This window comes from Symphalangus syndactylus, chromosome 12 (genome assembly GCF_028878055.3).
Source record: "Symphalangus syndactylus isolate Jambi chromosome 12, NHGRI_mSymSyn1-v2.1_pri, whole genome shotgun sequence".
NCBI classification, from domain to species: Eukaryota; Metazoa; Chordata; class Mammalia; order Primates; family Hylobatidae; genus Symphalangus; species Symphalangus syndactylus.
The window spans coordinates 69,161,810-69,179,618 of record NC_072441.2 but is presented as its reverse complement, the minus strand read 5'-3'; the positions used below and the strand labels follow the sequence as shown (position 1 = coordinate 69,179,618).

Sequence of the window (17,809 nt, the reverse complement as noted above, 5' to 3'; positions counted from 1 at the left end):
CTAGGTGGTTTGGCTATTGTTTTCCTAAGATAGAAAAATAAGGGTCACATACCCTTTTAAAATCTATACTCTTTCTCCCTTGCTTTAGGGGAAAAATAATTCATTGTAGGGTCATTCATGGAGTGAGGGAGAAAAGTACTGTCCCTCACTGGGTTCCACTGCTGTAGGTAGGAGGCAAGTGAACACACGGGTCTTTATTTCTATCTGCTTTTGAAAAGACCAGATCACCACCATCCAGTGCAGTTGTATAACACAGATGGGGCAGGGAGACTTCTCTCGCTGCCATTAATTAGCCTACTTAGTTTGTTGCATTGGTTAGCTGTCACACTGGGAGGTCAACAGCAGACAATAGCTGGAAAACCGTAGTCATAACAAATACGGAGTGGCAGCCACTCCTGAGGAGGTGGACGGTGCCAGTTGCCTCCAGCAGCCATGTAAACCCAAGTCAATACATAGACGCTTTAGCTTGTGCCTGCACTGTCCCTGGAATTCCTGTCACGTGAGAGTATCCAGCCTGAAGGAAGAAATCAATATTTCTTGACTCCAAGATGGGCCTGTCAAGGTGGGCGGATCACGAGGTCAGGAGATCGAGACCATCCTGGCTAACATGATGAAACCCTGTCTCTACTAAAAATACAAAAAATTAGCCAAGTGTGATGGCGGGCGCCTGTAGTCCCAGGTACTCTGGAGGCTGAGGCAGGAGAATGGCGTGAACCCAGGAGGTGGAGCTTGCAGTGAGCCGAGATCAGGCCACTGCACTCCAGCCTGGGGGACAGAGCGATACTCCATCTCAAAAAAAAACCCTCGGGCTACATGTGTTCTCTCTAGAACAGCCTGCATCTGAGCTCCCACAGGCCTCAGCAAGAGTGGGAAAGGAGCCCAGAGTGCTTCTGGGAAGACCCGCATCTCCCCAGCTCCCCCATCTCCAGGTAGCATGGCTTCCTATCCTGTCTCAGACTAATCTTGTCAATCCCTTTATCCCAGGCCCTGTAGGAAGCCCATGACTCCCCTGGATACTTCTGTCCCATGCAGCTCTGTATGCCCCACTTTCTGCCCCCATCCATCAGCAGCGACATCCCTGATGCCCTCTACTGTGAATGCCTCCTTTGCTTCGCTGTTCTAATAGAAACCCAGCTCTCCCTGGGGATGCTGCCTCCCACAGCCTCTCAAGGGGTAGCTGTGTTCTTTCCTGCATCCCGTGTATTCAGGGCCTAGGGGAAAGAAGACATCCTCCTTGCTCTTCTCTGCCTGCAGACCAGTGTTCCTTCCTCGGCTTTGATGCTCATGCCAGCTAATCGTCACCACCTGACATCCCGTGTTCTAGTTATCTTTGTTATTCCCTATCCCTTGGAGGTTTTAGCATTATGTCAAAGTCTTCTCTCTGACATCACTTCTTCCAGATTTTGAATGCTTTCAAAACCTACAAATCTAATACCCTCGCATGGTCATTTCTTCTCCCTTTTTCAGCTAGCCACCCCATAGCCATACTGCTGACCTATATCTGCAGCATCCCCACATAGTCTCTGTAACAAGCATCTGACTTCGCTAGTCCTTACTTCACATCTTCCACATCACTCCCTTGAGGGCTCCAGCGCCGAAAATTCAACCCCACTAGAACCTACAAGCCAGTGACCTTGCTACCTGTTCCTTGGCTCTGAACCCCTTCAAGTTCTCACTCTTCCTCTTACCTGGCTTAGATTCCCATTGTTCATCATTACAATTACTCCTTTTTCTTTTCTTTTCTTTCTTTTTTTTGAGACGGAGTTTCACTCTTGTCACCCAGGCTGGAGTGCAGTGGCACGATCTCGGCTCACTGCAACCTCCACATCCCGGGTTCAGCCTTCCAAGTAGCTGGGATTACAGGTGTGCGCCACCATGCCTGGCTAATTTTTTTTTTTTTTTGAGTCAGAGTCTCGCTCTGTCGCCCAGGCTGGAGTGCAGTGGCACGATCTTGGCTCACTGCAAGCTCCACCTCCCGGGTTCATGCCATTCTCCTGCCTCAGCCTCCCAAGTAGCTGGGACTACAGGCGGCCGCCACTATGCCCAGCTAATTTCTTTGTATTTTTTAGTAGAGACGGGGTTTCACCATGTTAGCCAAGATGGTCTCGATCTCCTGACCTCGTGATTCGCCTGCTTCGGCCTCCCAAAGTGCTGGGATTACAGGCGTGAGCCACCACGCCTGGCCTATGCCTGGCTAATTTTTTTTTTTTTTTGTATTTTTAGTAGAGATAGGGTTTCACCATTTTGGCCAGGCTAGTCTTGAACTTCTGACCTCAGGTGATTTGCCCACCTCGGCCTCTCAAAGTCCTGGGATTACAGGCATGAGCCACTGCGCTTGGCCTACAAATACTCCTTTACCATCACTCTTTTCCTCTCTCGCTTTGCCATTCTCATTTTGCCGAGTCCCAACCATGGTTATAGTTACCTCTACCAGTTTCCTCTCTGCACCCAAACCGCTGGACATGCCTGGAGAAAAATCTAACACCAAGCTGATTAGTTTCTCTTTAATTACTTCAAACATTTGGCAGATTTGTAGTGTTTCTCAAATGTCCTCATTACATTGCTTTGTTGCCATCTCCTCGCTTCTCTTCCTAGATCCTGTGTCCTCACTCTCAACTGATCACTTTGCTTCTCAACTCTCTGAAAAAAATAGCATTCAGAAGAGACCTCCCTCACACTTCCATCACACCTACACACCCAGCTCTCTCAGCACCACTGCACTTTGCCTCTCCTCCTATTAATCTAGGATACACTCTCCTTGCTCCTCCTAAAACCAGTCTCTTCATTTGTATTAGTCCGTTTGGATGGTGCTGGCTGTCTTAAACAGATGTTTACTTCTCATAGTTCTAGAGGCTGGAAAGTCCAAGAACAAGGTGCTGGCCAATTCAGTTCCTGGTGAGGGCTCTCTTCTTGGCTTGCAGACAAGCCACCTTATCACCCTGTCCTCAGTTCTTTGTTTTGCAAATGAAGAAATGGACAGAGACTTGCCTCAGGTCAATTATAAGTGGCAGAGCCAGGATTGAACCCCCGGCAGTGTGGCCCCAGAAGCCTCTTAACCACCAAGCTGTAATGTAAGAAGATAAATGTGTGCAGTCAATCTTCCACATATAGTAGGGAGCCCTCCGAAAGTCTTCTCCAAGTTTTGTTTTGTGTTTGCTCCAAGAAAGAGTCTATCTTTAATTTAGGTATTCTCTAAAGAGGTCATTTGCTTTTAACCACTTACGTTGAGCATGTAGCAAATACATCAAATACTAAGCTGAACTCTGCCTTCTAGACTCTTAAAGCTAGATGGGTCCTCAGAGGCCTCATCAGACAAACAAGAAAACTTGGACTGTGATAGGGAAGGTAATTGGACCAAGGTCTTATAGCTAGTTCGTGACAGGAGTCCCAATACCCTGGTCTCCACTCTAGTGCTTTTCCACAACACCAGGGTGCCTCCCAACAACCACTCCTAGTGTGGAGTGGCACCAGCCTGGGGAAGATGGCACTGGCTTCTGGGCTGTGCAGCTGGAGCCTAGCTGCAGCCCAGCACCTGGTGAGGGCTTGTGGTGCTGGGCATTTTGGGAGGCACCTCTGGGTCAGAGCGGGAGTGGTGGATAATGGCAGAAGTAAATTCAATGTGAACAAATGTGTGGATTGCCCAAGCTGCCTGTGTTGACATCTGACACCTAGAAAATGAGATACAGTCCTTCCTGTCTCCCCAAGCCTTTCCTCTTCTTGATCTCAACAATTCTTTTTCTTTTTCAAGATCCTTCCATGCAAAGGAAAAACTAGTCCTCATTGGAGTAGGCCCACATGGCTTGATTTGGGGATGACTGAGAAGCACCCCCAAAGAGGCAGTCTCCCTCAGCAGGCTCCTGAAATCCCACACCTCTCACTGCTATAGATGAAAGCAATTCAGGCTGTGAACATTACAGCGGTCTACTTGGAAGGGATGGCTCATGACACCGCTTCATCAGCATGCATCTGTTGAGAACCATTGCCCCGGCAACCCACACGTAGCCTGGAGCAAAAGAAAAATGTGGGCCTCTGTGGTACAGGTCTTGATGCATTTCCCTTTTTAAATTTTTTCTTTTTTACTTTAAAAAAATATAAAAAAATATAAAAAAAAAAATATATGTTGCCCAGGCTAGCCTTGAATCCTGGACTCAAGAGATACTCCCGCCTTGGCCTCCCAAAGTGCCTTGGATTAGAGGTGTGAGCCATACACCTGGCCTTGATGTATTTCAATCGGTTAATTTTTCCCAGAACATTGAGGTAGCATAAAAAACGTTGGAAAATTGAAAAGTAGGTACATTAAAACTTCATATTAAGTTTAAATTATTTTACTTATACCAAACAAACAAACAAATGAAGCCCAAGAATTTATTAGAATGTTACTTTCCTGGCTTTGATGGAAGAACACTCATTAGTAAAACTTTCAAAGTCTACTTCTTATCTTGTTTTCAATTGAGAACATTGCCATGTTTGAGAATTTTTTCTTGAACAAGTGATGATTTTAAATAATTTTAAATTAACTTTAGCTCACTTGCAACTTCTTTTGGATGTGCCTTTATTTAAAACTTTGATAGTTTGTTCATCACAGATTTTTTGCACTGTGACTAAAAAAATATTGCATTAAAATATTATTGATCTTGATTACTGAGGTTTTTGATGTTGCCCTTACAATTTCTGCCTAAGGTGAGTGTCTCATTCCACGATGAAGTCATCCATCCATCCACCCATTCATTCAACACATAGTTCTTGACTGCCTACTTGGGACTTGCATTCTAGTGGATAGAGATAGACATTAACCAGGGTAAATAAGGAAACCACAGCACTAAGAGCCATAGAGAAGAATAAAACAGGGAAGGGGGTGGGGAGTGTAGGAAGGGACAAGGAAAGACCTCACTGAGGGACCCTCCAGCAGAGCTGTCAGGGGGTTATAGATGGGATCCCAGGATGGGGATTCCCAGCAGAGGCCCTGAAGTGAGAGCAGTCCCTGCACATTCACAGAGCAGTGAAGAAGCCCATGTGCCCAGTCAGCCCACAGGCATGTATTGTTTGGCTCTCACAGTATTAAACTTAAAAAAAAAAAATGATATGACTTTAGATGGGCATCTCTCTCCAGTTCACAGGCTCTACTCCTCACTATTTTCTTGCACTCATTTGTTTCCTGCCTCTGAACTCAAGCTGTGGGGATAATTGTGTGCTTTGAACGTGTCCTGGGAGCAAGAGAGACACAGGACAGGAAGACAGGGCAAAGCACATCTGGACTTAAGCTGTGTAGATTGAAGATCAAGGGCAAATCCCCACCCTGCTTCATAATGTGAAGTCATAGTCCACAGTGCCAGGGCAGCGGGCTCCCCAGGAAGGGGTGGGGTTTAAATTCCTCACCAACCAAGAGAAATGGGAACTTAGAATCAGAAATAAGTTGAGTCACAGAAACTAGAGGGCATTATTTTTTTTTCAGATCTTAGTTTGTGGACTGAGTCATACCTACAAGGATAAAATCTATTCCGCCTCTCCTGTGTTCCAGACACCTTCAGTCCCATAACCTCTATTTAATCCTCACCACAATAGCTCAAGCTAGATGGAATTTTCCTACTATTATTCCTGGGTGACACAACCGAAATTCAGTGAGATTAAGTGACTTGCCCAAGGATGTGTAATGGGCTGCTGGTGAAAGCAGTATCCAGATCTCCTCTGCCTGCCTCCAAAGGGTAGGCTCTTCCCCGGAACCTTGCTGCTTATCATAGAGATGGAGTCCCTCACTCCATCCCGTTGCTACAAGTGTGCACAGGGTGTGTAGGTATGAAAGCAACTCTGATGGCCCTGTCATTGTGGAAAATACTTTAAAAAATGTTTATCTCATTTGAGTCTCAAAACATCTTGGTGAATCAGATAGCATCACCCCATTTTGAAGACAAGAGAACAGATGTACTGAGTTGAGACGACATGCCCACAGTTACCTAGCAGTGACTAGGAGATATGAATCTGGGTCATAGTCCTGTCCCAGCACTGCCTTGCTGCTCCCAAGACAGGATTGTAGTATGCTGTCTGCCCTACCCAAGCCATGCCACTCATCACAAACTTTGCCACATTAGCAAAATGCTACACAATGTATTGGAAAAAGGAGGATGTAATCCTCCATGCCTCCCAGCCCATGCCCACACACAACCCTGGATATTTTAAACATAGAAACATAGAATAACAGTAAAATCAGAGAGCTGGGTATATCCTGACAGGCTAATTACCCACTCATCAACTCATGGCACATGAGGATTTTCAGTGCTGCTACTAGGAACTGACTCAGCAGGTTACATGATCCTGGGCTCACTGAATGCCCAGGCCAGAAGGATGCCCATGCCTTCCAGGATGCCACAGACAATGGTGGCTACCTGCTGACATGAATGTTGCCTACAATGAGATGTGTTTGTTCCCAAGAATCTATTATATTAGCTATACTTTAGCATTGTTACGTAAGCTGGTGAAGTGTGAATGCAAAAGAAAGTTACTCTTTTTATAAGAAACAAGTTGACAGTTTTACAAAGACTTAATAAAGGAGAGATGCTAAAATTAGATTAGTGGATTGGGTACAAGCAAGACAGCTGAAAAGATAGTGGAAAAAGTACCACGTCTATAAGGTTTCTGTACTAAAATTGCTTTGCAAGTATCTAAAGTCTCGCTCCACTCTGCAGAAACTGAAATTAGAAATTGTAGACAATACATTAAGGGCATGATTTTTGTATGAAAGAATAAGGAAGAACTCGAAAAATATACTTAGTTTCAATGAAAAGACTTTGACTATGTCAAAATCTTAGTGAAGGAATGTATATTTCTGTTTTAGGTTAACAAAAATATTTAAGATATATATATAAAATTTAAAATTTTTCTTACATCTACTCACAATAAATATACTTTTACATCAATACATAACACAGAAATGTAAAAGTATGTGTATGAGTAGATGTAAGAAGAAAATATATATTAATATATAATCACTATGTGATTTTTTTATATATAATATATAATTACTATGTAATTAGTAATTATATACAACCATGCCTGGCTATTTTTTTTTTTTTTTGTATTTTTAGTAGAGATGGGGTCTTGCCATATTCCCCAGGCTGGTTTTAAACTCCTGAGCTCAGATGATCCATCTGCCTCAGCCTCTCCAAAGTGCTGGAATTACAGGCACGTTCCGCTGCATCCAGCCTCCAATTTATTTTTTAATGGCTGCAGCATATTTCTTGGCAAGTCTAAATATATTCAACCATTCTTCTTTGAAGAACGTTTGCTTTGCTTCTAGGTTTTGTTTTCTACCATAAACAATAATTTATTATACATCCTCGTTTATATAGCCACACATTTAGGTATTCCTATGGGGTAGATTCCCATGAATAGAAATGCTAAGTCAAAAGGTGTAAGTATTTTTAATTTAATTTTCTTTTTTCAGAGACAGGGTCTCACTATGTTGCCCATAGGTTGGAGTGTGGTGGCTATTCATAAACGCAATCATACCTCACTGGAGCTTTGAACTCCTGTGCTCAATGATCCCCTTGCCTCAGCCTCCCCAGTAGCTGGGACTAAAGGCACATGGCCACCACTTCCAGAAACTTCAATTTTAATAGATTGTGTTAGGCTATTCTTGCTTTGTTATAAAGAAATACCTGAGGCTGGGTAATTTATAAAGAAAAGAGGTGTAATTGGCTCATGGTTCTGCGGGCTGTACAAGCAAGGTGCCGGCATCTGCTTATCCTCAGGGAGCTTTTACTTTTGAGGAGGACTCGGGGAGTTTTACTCATGGCAGAAGGTGAAGCAGTGGCAGACATGTCACCCAGCAAGAGCAGGAGCAAGTCGGGGGAGGGTGCCACACACTTTTAAACAACCAGATTTCGGGAGAACTCTCTCACTATTGTGAAGACAGCACCGAGGGGATGGTGCTAAACCATCTATGAGAAATCCACCCCCACGACCCAATCACCTCCCACAAGGCCCCACCTCTAATGTTAAGGATTACATTTCAACATGAGATTTAGAGAGGACACATATCCAAACTATATAATAGATATTGCCAGATTGCTTTCCAAAAAGGCTATAATACCTGCTATGGTTTAAATGTGTGTCTCCTATGAAACTCATGTTGAAACTTAATCCCCACTGTAATAGTATTAAGAGGTGGAGACTTTAAGAGGTGATTGGGTCATGACAGCCTTGCTCTCATGAATGGATTAATGGGCTAATATGTTATCACAGGAGTGGGTTAGTTATTGCAGGAGTGGCTCTGTTATAAAAGCCTGTTTGGCTCTCTCTTGGGCCCCCTCACTGTGTGATGCTCTGTGCCACCTCAGGACTCTACAGAGTTCCCACCAGCAGGAAAGCCCTCACCAGAAGTGGCCACTTGACCTTGCACTTCCCAGCCTCCAATATATGAGAAATTAATTTTTTTCTTTATAAATTACCCAGTCTCAGGTATTTAGTTATAGCAACAGAAAATGAACTGAGACAATATCCAAGAACAATTATTAAAGTAACCTTTTCCCTGCATTCCCATTAGCAATAGATATTCGTCTTTCTAAATCTTGATCATTCTGATAGAAGTAAAGAAATATCTCATTGCTACTTAAACATTACTCTGATTACTAATCTAAAATCTTTTCATATGTTTTTGATCATATGAACTTGTTCTATGAATTGCCTATTTGCACCTTTTGCCCATTTTTGTGTTTAAAAAAATAATTCATTGCTTTAATTAATTTTTGCAGCTAGGCCGTCAGCTTCTATTCCCTGTCCTGTTGGGTAAGACAGAAAAATGTTACAAATATTGACATTTTGCTATCATAAATCACTTAACAGAGTAAATGAAAGTTTCAAAGTACGATTAAAAATTGTCCAGAAGCCGGGCACGGTGGCTCACACCTGTAATCCCAGCACTTTGGGAGGCCAAGGCGGGCGGATCATGAGGTCAGGAGATGGAGCGCATCCTGGCTAACACTGTGAAACCCCGCCTCTACTAAAAATACAAAAAATTAGCCAGGCGTGGTGGCAGACTCTTGTAGTCCCAGCTACTCGGGAGGCTGATGCAGGAGAATTGCTTGAACCGGGGAGGCAGAGGTTGCAGTGAGCTGAGATCATGCCACTGCACTCCCGCCTGGGCAACAGAGCAAGTCTCTGTCTCAAAAAAAAAAAAAAAAAGTCCAGAAAAAAGAAGCTAGAAAGCCAAAAACAAAAGAAAGGATGAAAAGAAACCAGGATGCTTGAGAAGATAGAAATGATGTGAGCCATGTGGTCTGTAATTGGTATATGGTGGAAAAATACAGCAAAGAAAAGTCAAATGCTCAGGAGGAACACACACACACACACACACACACACACACACACACACACACACAAACAATCATTCATTGAGCAATTTCTTTTTTTCTTTTATGACAGAGTCTCACTATGTTGCTCAGGCTGGTCTTGAACTCCTGGACTCAAGTGATCTGACCGCCTCAGCCTCCCAAAGTGCTGGAATTACCACTGAGCATTTACTATGTTCCAGGCCCTATGCTAAGCACATTGCCTACTGCATCTCACCCTTCAGTAGTAGGTAAGTAGGATTAGTCCCACTATACAGATAGAAAAACAGAAGCTCATAGAAGTGTAGTAGTAACACGGTTAAGGTTACATTGCTAGTCAGTGGTGGAACCAGGATTTCCATCCAGGTCTGCCTGACTCCAGGTACTGGGTTGGTAGATGGCTGGGCCTGAGAACTATCCAGGAGTAAACAGCGTGGACAAAGCTGGCATGCAAAGAGCTCTGGCTGAGATACAAATTCTAAACCGGGCCTCAAAAGGGGTTAAAGGGAAGTAAGGCAATGTCAGTAGAGCTGAAGCTGGGGTTGAGAGTCTTCCTGAGGAACTGGTGTGGTCAGGGGAGCCTTTCAGAAAGTCCCAGCCCTGCTAGACTGTTAGGGCCCTGAGCTGGGGCAGGGGAGGGTGGCGTATGCAACAGAACATCGCCCTGGATGTAAGACCCAGCCAGATAAAGTGACTCATCACCCTGATGTCACCCCACAGCCTCAGCTGTGAAATAAATGTCACTGCAAGTTTAAGGAAGACTATGCACTATTACCACTGAGCATTTACTATGTTCCAGGCCCTGTGCTAAGTGCATTACCTGCTGTGTCTCACCCTTCAGTAGGAGTAGGTAAGTAGGATTAGTCCCACTATACAGATAGAAAAACAGAAGCTCATAGAAGTGTAGTAGTAACATGGTTAAGGTTACACTGCTAGTCAGTGGTGGAACCAGGATTTCCATCCAGGTCTGCCTGTCACTATTACAACTGTCACTATCAGTTGCTGACAGAGAGAGAATGGGTGGCCTTGTTGTCACTGAATTCCCAAGTGCTTTCTCACTGCCACCCCACCCCCTTGTTCTTCATCAGCCTTTGGGTGACACAAACCCACTGAGAGGCCTGCCGGAGCCACACTGTTGAGAGCCAGTGGCTGGTGAAGGGTGTCTTCTGCAGTGGCAGGCGCCATGAGTGCAGGGTCCTGGGCTGCCCACACGGGCCCTGCTGTGGGGCCTCCATCAAGTGAGGGAAGCTCCCTGAGCCTGCTCTGAGCCTGCTCCGAGCCTGCTCCCAACCCCAATATGAGGAAAATAATGCTGTCTCCACTCACCTAACAGGGGTGAGTGAAATCACTGTGAAACACTGAGGCACAAAATAAGCATGAACGCTTTGATGAATTGGAGTGGTCACGATATAAAAGACTTCAGAAACCACAGGAGGAAGTTGAGAGATCCCCTTGCACAGGGAGACAGTGATGCTGGTTCCATTTCAGCTACAATGAAGGGTGAGAAAGCCCTGGCACCAGGGCTGCCTAAGAACATGGGGGTGGATCAAGTCTGATTGCATAAACCAGTAGGGCTTTCTGGAGCAACCCCCAAGCAGAAGCCTCTCCCAGTGGATTCTCCGCCACTGCATCTGCCCCTGATGTGTAGCTTTCAGTCTGTGACAAGAGTATTTGGGGTTGGATTCAGTAGACTGGACTGAGTTTCAAATCTGAGTTCTATTTATGAGCTGAAGACAACCCTGACCTTCAGTTTCCTCATCGGTACAACAGAATAGCAATACCTGGTCCATGTGATTGTTGTGAATATTATATATGAAAGAACTGGACAAATCACATTTGAGCACTTACTGTATATCCTTGAAGAATTTGAACTTGTTTAACTCTTTTCTCCAGTTTGGGTGCTCCCCTCCGCTGTAGGAGGAGAAGAGGTTTGAGGGAAGGAGGACAGATGACATTTGCAGGAATTTGACCAGGCATTGTGCTACGTGTTCTCGGTACAGAGACTCATCTGACCCTTCCACAGCTGCCCTGTGAGCCATGTACTCTTATCCTTACTCTAAACCTGCGCGCCTGGTGCTCAGAGAGGGGAAGCTATCTACCTCAGTGAACCTAGGCCTGACACCAAAAATCTATACCTTTTATAGACACCCACAATCGATTATAACACCCACAATCTATTCAAAACTGTAATTTTTTTCTGGCTGACAATGCAAGAAAATCTCAAGGTGGAAATTCATGCAGATGAGATAAGTTTCAAACACAATCTCCTATTATTCAATTACTCTGTTATCCCCCATTAAACCATCTCTTAGATGACCCCTGGTCACCACTGTCCTTCTTATCTCAGTCTGCCCCCGCACCCAGGCTTATGCTGGAGAAGCACAAAAGTACAAGGGACCTTAGAGATCATCTGATCCAGCTCCTGCTCTAAGAGCAAGGAAACTGAAGCCCAGAATGAGTGCCAAAGCCGCCCAATAGAAGCCTGCTCCTGAGGGTCGTCGCCTGCCCCCTGCCCCACTCTTGCCCTGGGGAACCCGTGCTTCCTCCCCTCTTGCCCCTTTCTCAGAAGCAGGCGGCAGAGACACAACACAAAGGATGGAGAGCATCACTACATTTTCCTTTGAACTGTACAGATGGTTCATTTTACCCACTTTTTTCTTCTAGATCTAAGATATCTGATTTTGAAGAAATGAACGTTTTCATAGAAAGTGGAAATAATAACTCCTTTTGCTAAAAAGAATGCGGAGGGAGGGGATGACCCAAGAATTGACAGTGCATTGCATTTTGTGTAACATTCTAAACAAGAAAGCGAGGTCCTTTCCTGCCCGGGCCTGAGCTTCTTCTGCAACTGCCTCAGTCAGCTGTGGTGCTGTTCTGGCTGCATCCCCTGCTTCCTATGGCTCCAGCCAACCCTTCTTCCTTGGGTCCTGGGCCTTGCTCTCAGGGCCAGCAACCTTCTACTGAACCTCCAGCCATAATCGTTCATTCCAGCTCTCTCTCGTTCTTTCTTCTTCCTGGGTTATTTCTCATGTTCTATATGAGGTAGTTGAGCATTCTGTTCTATTTTGAGGCTGCGCTCCATCACAGAATAAAAAACTGCTCAAAATCGGACACATCTGCATTTCAAAGCCAATTCCTCCATGACTACTGACTAGTTGTGTGACTCTGGGCAACTCAGTCTCCAGACCTCAGTTTCATCATCTGTAAAATGGGGGAAATAGTATCTCTTTAGAACGTCTTACATCAGAATCAACCAAATAGTGTCATTAAAGAGTTCTGCATATGATAAGGGCACAATAGATGGTTGCTTTTCTTCTTCTAGCAGGCTGATTATCCCAAATCTTATACTCCCGCTAAGTCTAGTTGTGGCGCCCCCAGAATCCACCTGGATAGCACCAAGTCGAAGTCATCTTTATGTCACCCAGAGATCTGTTGGGGTATGCCTAGCATCATTCTGCCCTACATGTGGCTAAGTGACACTGCTGCAGCTCCATGATATTGCACCACCTTGTCTGGAGCCAGACCGGGCATGCCTCCAACGTCATAATAATCTTCAGGGTATGATTATCACAGTGCACAGAGGCCTGCCAAGGCCCTAGAAGAAAGTTATGACAGGGTAGAAAAGAAACGTGCCTTGGAAACTTGGGTTCAGTGTCCTGCTGTGTCACTTACTAGCTCTGTGTCCTTGAGAAAGTTCTTCAGATTTTCTCCATTTTAACTGTAGAAGGCAACAGAAATTTCTTCCTCCCTCCTCCTCTACCCTACCCCACTTCCCTTCAACAAATATGAATTAGGCATCTAGTCACTGGGGAAGCAAAAGTGAGTAGAAACAGATAAAATCCCTCCAAGATGACATCATGGAGCTCATTGTCTGATGAGGTAGAGGTATGTTCATCAAGTAAATAAATGCAAGACTGCAGCCCTCAGAACACTTTATCTGATAGGTTCATGGTGCCAGTGCATGTCTCACAGTGCAATCTGAACCTGTCAGTGAGGTCATGGAATACATTTTGATGAAGTTGTGACTTCATAGCAACCTGAAGGACAAAAAAGCAGTTACCAGCTAAGAGGGGTGAAAGAGCTTTCCAGGCCAAGGATGGGGTTAGTGTGAAGTCTTAGTAGATGGAGACAAGGGATGCTGGAGGAACTAGAAGGCTGGGGGAGTGCTGGGCAGAGAGGATGGCTGGAGGGGCCAGCAGACACAGTGTCTCACAAGCCTTTTAGGCCTTATGAAGGATTTTGGTCATTAGTCTCTTAGGAGCAATTGGCAGCCCTTATATGGTTTTAAGAGGAGGGGATAGACATTCAATAAGTAATTTTTAGAAGAATAAATGAGTTTGTTAATGACTTATCTCCCAAATCATTTATCAAATTAAGTAGTTAGTCACTTATCAAGAGCTTGAATGTATGGGACACAGCAAAGGATGTTTTGGTAGAAAAAAGGGACGGGAAAAATCTGGAAGGTGAGGTGCTGTCTTAGAGTTGAGGCCTAGACACCGTGTCACAGTGGGGTCCCTGGGCCCTGCGGGAAGATCTCAGAGTACTGCGCACCTGGCATGGGTGTGCGGTTCAAGACAGATATCCCGAGGAAGAAAGGGGAGGATATTCCAGTGTCTTTAACGTCAAAGACACTTTGCTTACTTCATGACTGAGATCAGGGTTAGCCATTCTTGAATATGTTGCAGGTGGAAAAAGAGGAAAACCTAGTGATTATTTGAGGCCTTTACTGAGCCAGTCACATCCCCTAAACCAGTTAGAGGAGTTCATTATCTGACATGGTAAAATGCAGATGTCCAAATTGAAATTCAGTTCAACCCTTATAAAGACATTTTCTAATCCTGACATTTACTGACTCTGACTTTCTATGTCTGCGAATTGGGAATAATGATACCTATCTCACTGGGTTAAATGAGAACACGCACATACTGTGCTCAGCATAGTGTCTGGGATCTGTGGCAGCAGCTATTTTCACAGCAATTATTCTGTATGTATGATATAACTTTAAAACTTCTCTAGGGACCAACAAGGCAATGCAATCAAACACCAGCACAGCCAATAGGGGGCAATACAGAGTGGTGGGGACTGTGGCAAACTGGAGACTCCTTGCCTGTTCAAAGAGGGCAACAGCTCCTCTTTAGTTTCAGCTATTAGCTACTGAGCAAGAACTCAAAACAAGTGCTTTCTGACTTTTCCAGAAATGCTGGAAATCTTAATGCATAATTTTGTTATCCAATTCAAATAAAAAACTGCAAACAATAACAACCACCAGAATTAATAACACTGTGGAACACACAAAACAGGTTCTGGAGCAAAGCTAGGCTGAAAGCAGCTAAAACAAAGTTTCACAAAGGCCAAGCTGTTCTGGGAAGTCAGATCTGCCCCACAGAAAAGACTCTAAAAGCATGTGAAAGGTCATGATAAAATCAGGTGCAGGCCAGGCGCAGTGGCTCATGCCTGTAATCCCAGCACTTTGGGAGGCTGTGGCGGGCGGATTACCTGAGGTTGGGAGTTTGAGACCAGCCTAAACAACATGGAGAAACCCTGTCTCTAGTAAAAATACAAAATTAGCTGGGCATGGTGGCACATGCCTATAATCCCAGCTACTCAGGAGGCTGAGGCAGGAGAATCGCTTGAACCCGGGAGGCAGAGGTTGCGGTGAGCCAAGATCGCACCATTGCACTCCAGCCTGGGCAACAAGAGCAAAACTCCGTCTCACAAAAAAAAAAAAAAAAAATCAGGTGCAAAGGAAGCGTTCCAAATACATTCTGTGAAATGGCAGCATTGTTAGAACATGCATGCATCAACCTCCCTCGGGAAGGATTTTGAAGAGGACAATGCTCATTAGGTTTTATGTACTGGGGCAATTACTCAAATGCAATAATCTTGAACACACCCAGCTTCTGGAAGCCTTGAAGGTGTTTGCCGAGCTGCTTTTAGGGACAGTGATACCAGCCATATCCACTGGGGGTCTCTCTCATACAAATAATGGCATAGCTGTTCCCAGCAGTTAGAGGAAATGGCAACCCTGGGACCTGGCGGGATCCAAGGCCAGTCCACGTCTCAATGGGAAGATGGCAGCAGCTCAGTGGCTCTTCACAGTGAAGTGACGACCTGTTGTTAAATGTTTAACAGAGGCCAAACTTGGCTTTTAGAGGACAGCTCTCCTGCCAGCCAGCCAGCTTTCCAAAGGAATCTTTCCTGTGCACAGAGAGCACACTGGGCTTGGAAACATTCTCTGCACAGTGGGATTTGGTGAGAATCTTAAGAGTTTCTGTTCAAGGTCAGTTTGTCTCTCTCAGACCGTGGCACCAAGGAACCTGCTGCTACCCTACTTGATGGGGCTGAACAGGAGATACATTCCACGCTTCGCAATTGCCACCTTTCGGGAGCAACTTCACCAGGTGAAGAAGCCCTGGTTAAGAGATGAGATCTGGGTTTGGGTTCTAGTTCTGCCCCTCATTAGCCATGTGACCTTGAACAAGCCTTATCCTTTCTGGTTCTCAGTTTCTTCATCTGTAAAATTAGGAATACTCATCTCTAATACTAGTCTCAAAAATTGTTTTGAGTGTTAAATAGGAACGAATGCATATGAAACTTTAGAGAAGGGCTTGGCAGATGTTTTCTATGAAAGGACAGATAGAAACTATTTTTGGCTTTATTGGCCTTATAGGCTCTGTCTCAACTACAGAATTCCGCGATAGTAGTAGTGTGGAAGCAGCCATAAGCAATTCATCAAGAGATCAGCAGGGCTGTGTCCGCTAGAACTTTATTTTACAAAAACAGGCAGTGGGCTGGGTCTTGCTCATGGGCTGTACTTTGCCTATCCTCACAGCCTGTTTCTGTGAAGCCCGTGATCTCAGGATGGTTTTATGTTTCTAAAGGGTTGTAAGGAAAAAACAAAAAATAGGTGACAGGGCCCTGAGCAAGTATTTACCACCGGCTCTTGGAGAAGCTGGCTGGCTCTGTTCTAGAGCATTGCAGGAAAGTCAGCCCAGGAGGCAGGCAGCTGTGTCCCTGAGTATCAGGGGGCCTGCCTGGTAAGTCACAATGAAACAGACAGGGGCCAGATGACCCCTGGGCCCTGTCCAGCGCCAGGGGCTAGGGTCCACATGACTCTGATGACCGAGCTCTGGGGCTAGAGGAGGGAAGGGAAACGGCCCCCTAGTTCTCTTTTCAGTTGTCTATTTCAGATGGGCCTTATGAAAGAGGATCAGAAAAGCTTCCATCAGAAAATGAACCAATAATCAAGTGAATGGGACTTTCGTTTCCTGAATTGTCTCTAGCCTGTGAGGCTGTGCTTCCATATGGAACTTCTGAGTTCTCTACGAACTCGAACAATGAGTCATGGGCGAGCCCAGGACTCCCACCCACTTGGAATCATGGGGCTCTGACGTGGAGACAAGACCACAGGGTTTCTGTCAGGCCAGAGCCCTGACCCCTCAGCTAAGATGCTTCTTCTTTGTTCTAGATTCTTTGTTCTGGAAGCAGCAGATACTAGGCCTCAGAGTAATAGTCCCTGAAGAAAATAAAGAGAAAGACTGTCTGAGAAAAGCCAGTTGTGCCAGTTAAAGAATGACCTATGGCCACAACGCCTTACTGGAGGGTGCTTGGGAGCCCATGTCCTCATGTCTGTTGTATCGGGTTAGGGAGATCCTGGTGCATTTCAGCGGGCAGGGGGTTGCTGCTGGTCCTGTTTTCACTCCTTGTCTCTCCTTCCCCAGTGACCCCAAGACAAAATGCTGTTAGATAAGTAACATTTTCCATCTGGTGTCCAGAATGATCATTTCAAAACATAAGGCTCATCATGTCCCTCTTCTGTTCAAGACCCTGCTTTTGGCTTTCCATTTCACTCAACAGCAATCCAAGGTCCTCTTCATGGCCGGCAATTCCCACCTATTCTCGCCCTGGCTGCCCCTGCCTCATCTCAGCCACGCTGGCCTCCTTTGTAACCCTGAATGCACCAAGCAGGCTCTTATCCAACACCTGGGCAGGTCTTCTTCCTTCTGCCGGAAGTTCCCCCATCTACCGTTAGGAATCAGTGGTATTGTTATAGTCTACCAGGACCGACCTGGTGCTGCTCAGAACCAGGGGCTCAAGGCAGGGCCTCCCTTCATCTTCTTAAATTATTCTCTAGCAGCTCTGAGTCTCCCAAAGATTGGTTCTAGAGAAAACACTATGTCATTTACTGCTTTTTGTGATTGTAAAAACATGCATATTTACTGCATAAAATTTGAAAAATAGAGAAATGTGTAAAGAAGAAAATGTACAGAATAACTTTAGACTCAAAACCAATCTGATTAATTCAGGAAATGATTATTTATTGAACACCTACTACATGCCAGCCACTGTTCTTGGTGTCGGGGACATAGCAGTGAAAAAAAAAAGTCCTCCCCTTCGTGGAGCCTATATTTCAGTAGGGACCGTCAGTACAGCAGAGGAAGGGGCTGGGCTGATGGAACAGGATGCCTTTTTTGATAGGGTGGTCA

At 45.1% G+C, this 17,809-nt stretch overlaps 1 long non-coding RNA gene across 2 annotated transcripts; it reads left to right on the top strand.

Moving 5' to 3' along the window:
* Positions 1-9,420: 9,420 nt before the first annotated feature.
* On the top strand, positions 9,421-14,585 carry LOC134733849 (uncharacterized). Of its 2 annotated transcripts, none has more exons than XR_010117392.1 (3): positions 9,421-9,574; positions 10,123-10,173; positions 11,217-14,585. It is a non-coding gene; the product is annotated as an uncharacterized lncRNA (long non-coding RNA). The 2 variants fall into 2 exon arrangements; XR_010117391.1 differs by having other exon boundaries at positions 10,657-14,585.
* The last annotated feature ends 3,224 nt before the right edge of the window (positions 14,586-17,809 follow it).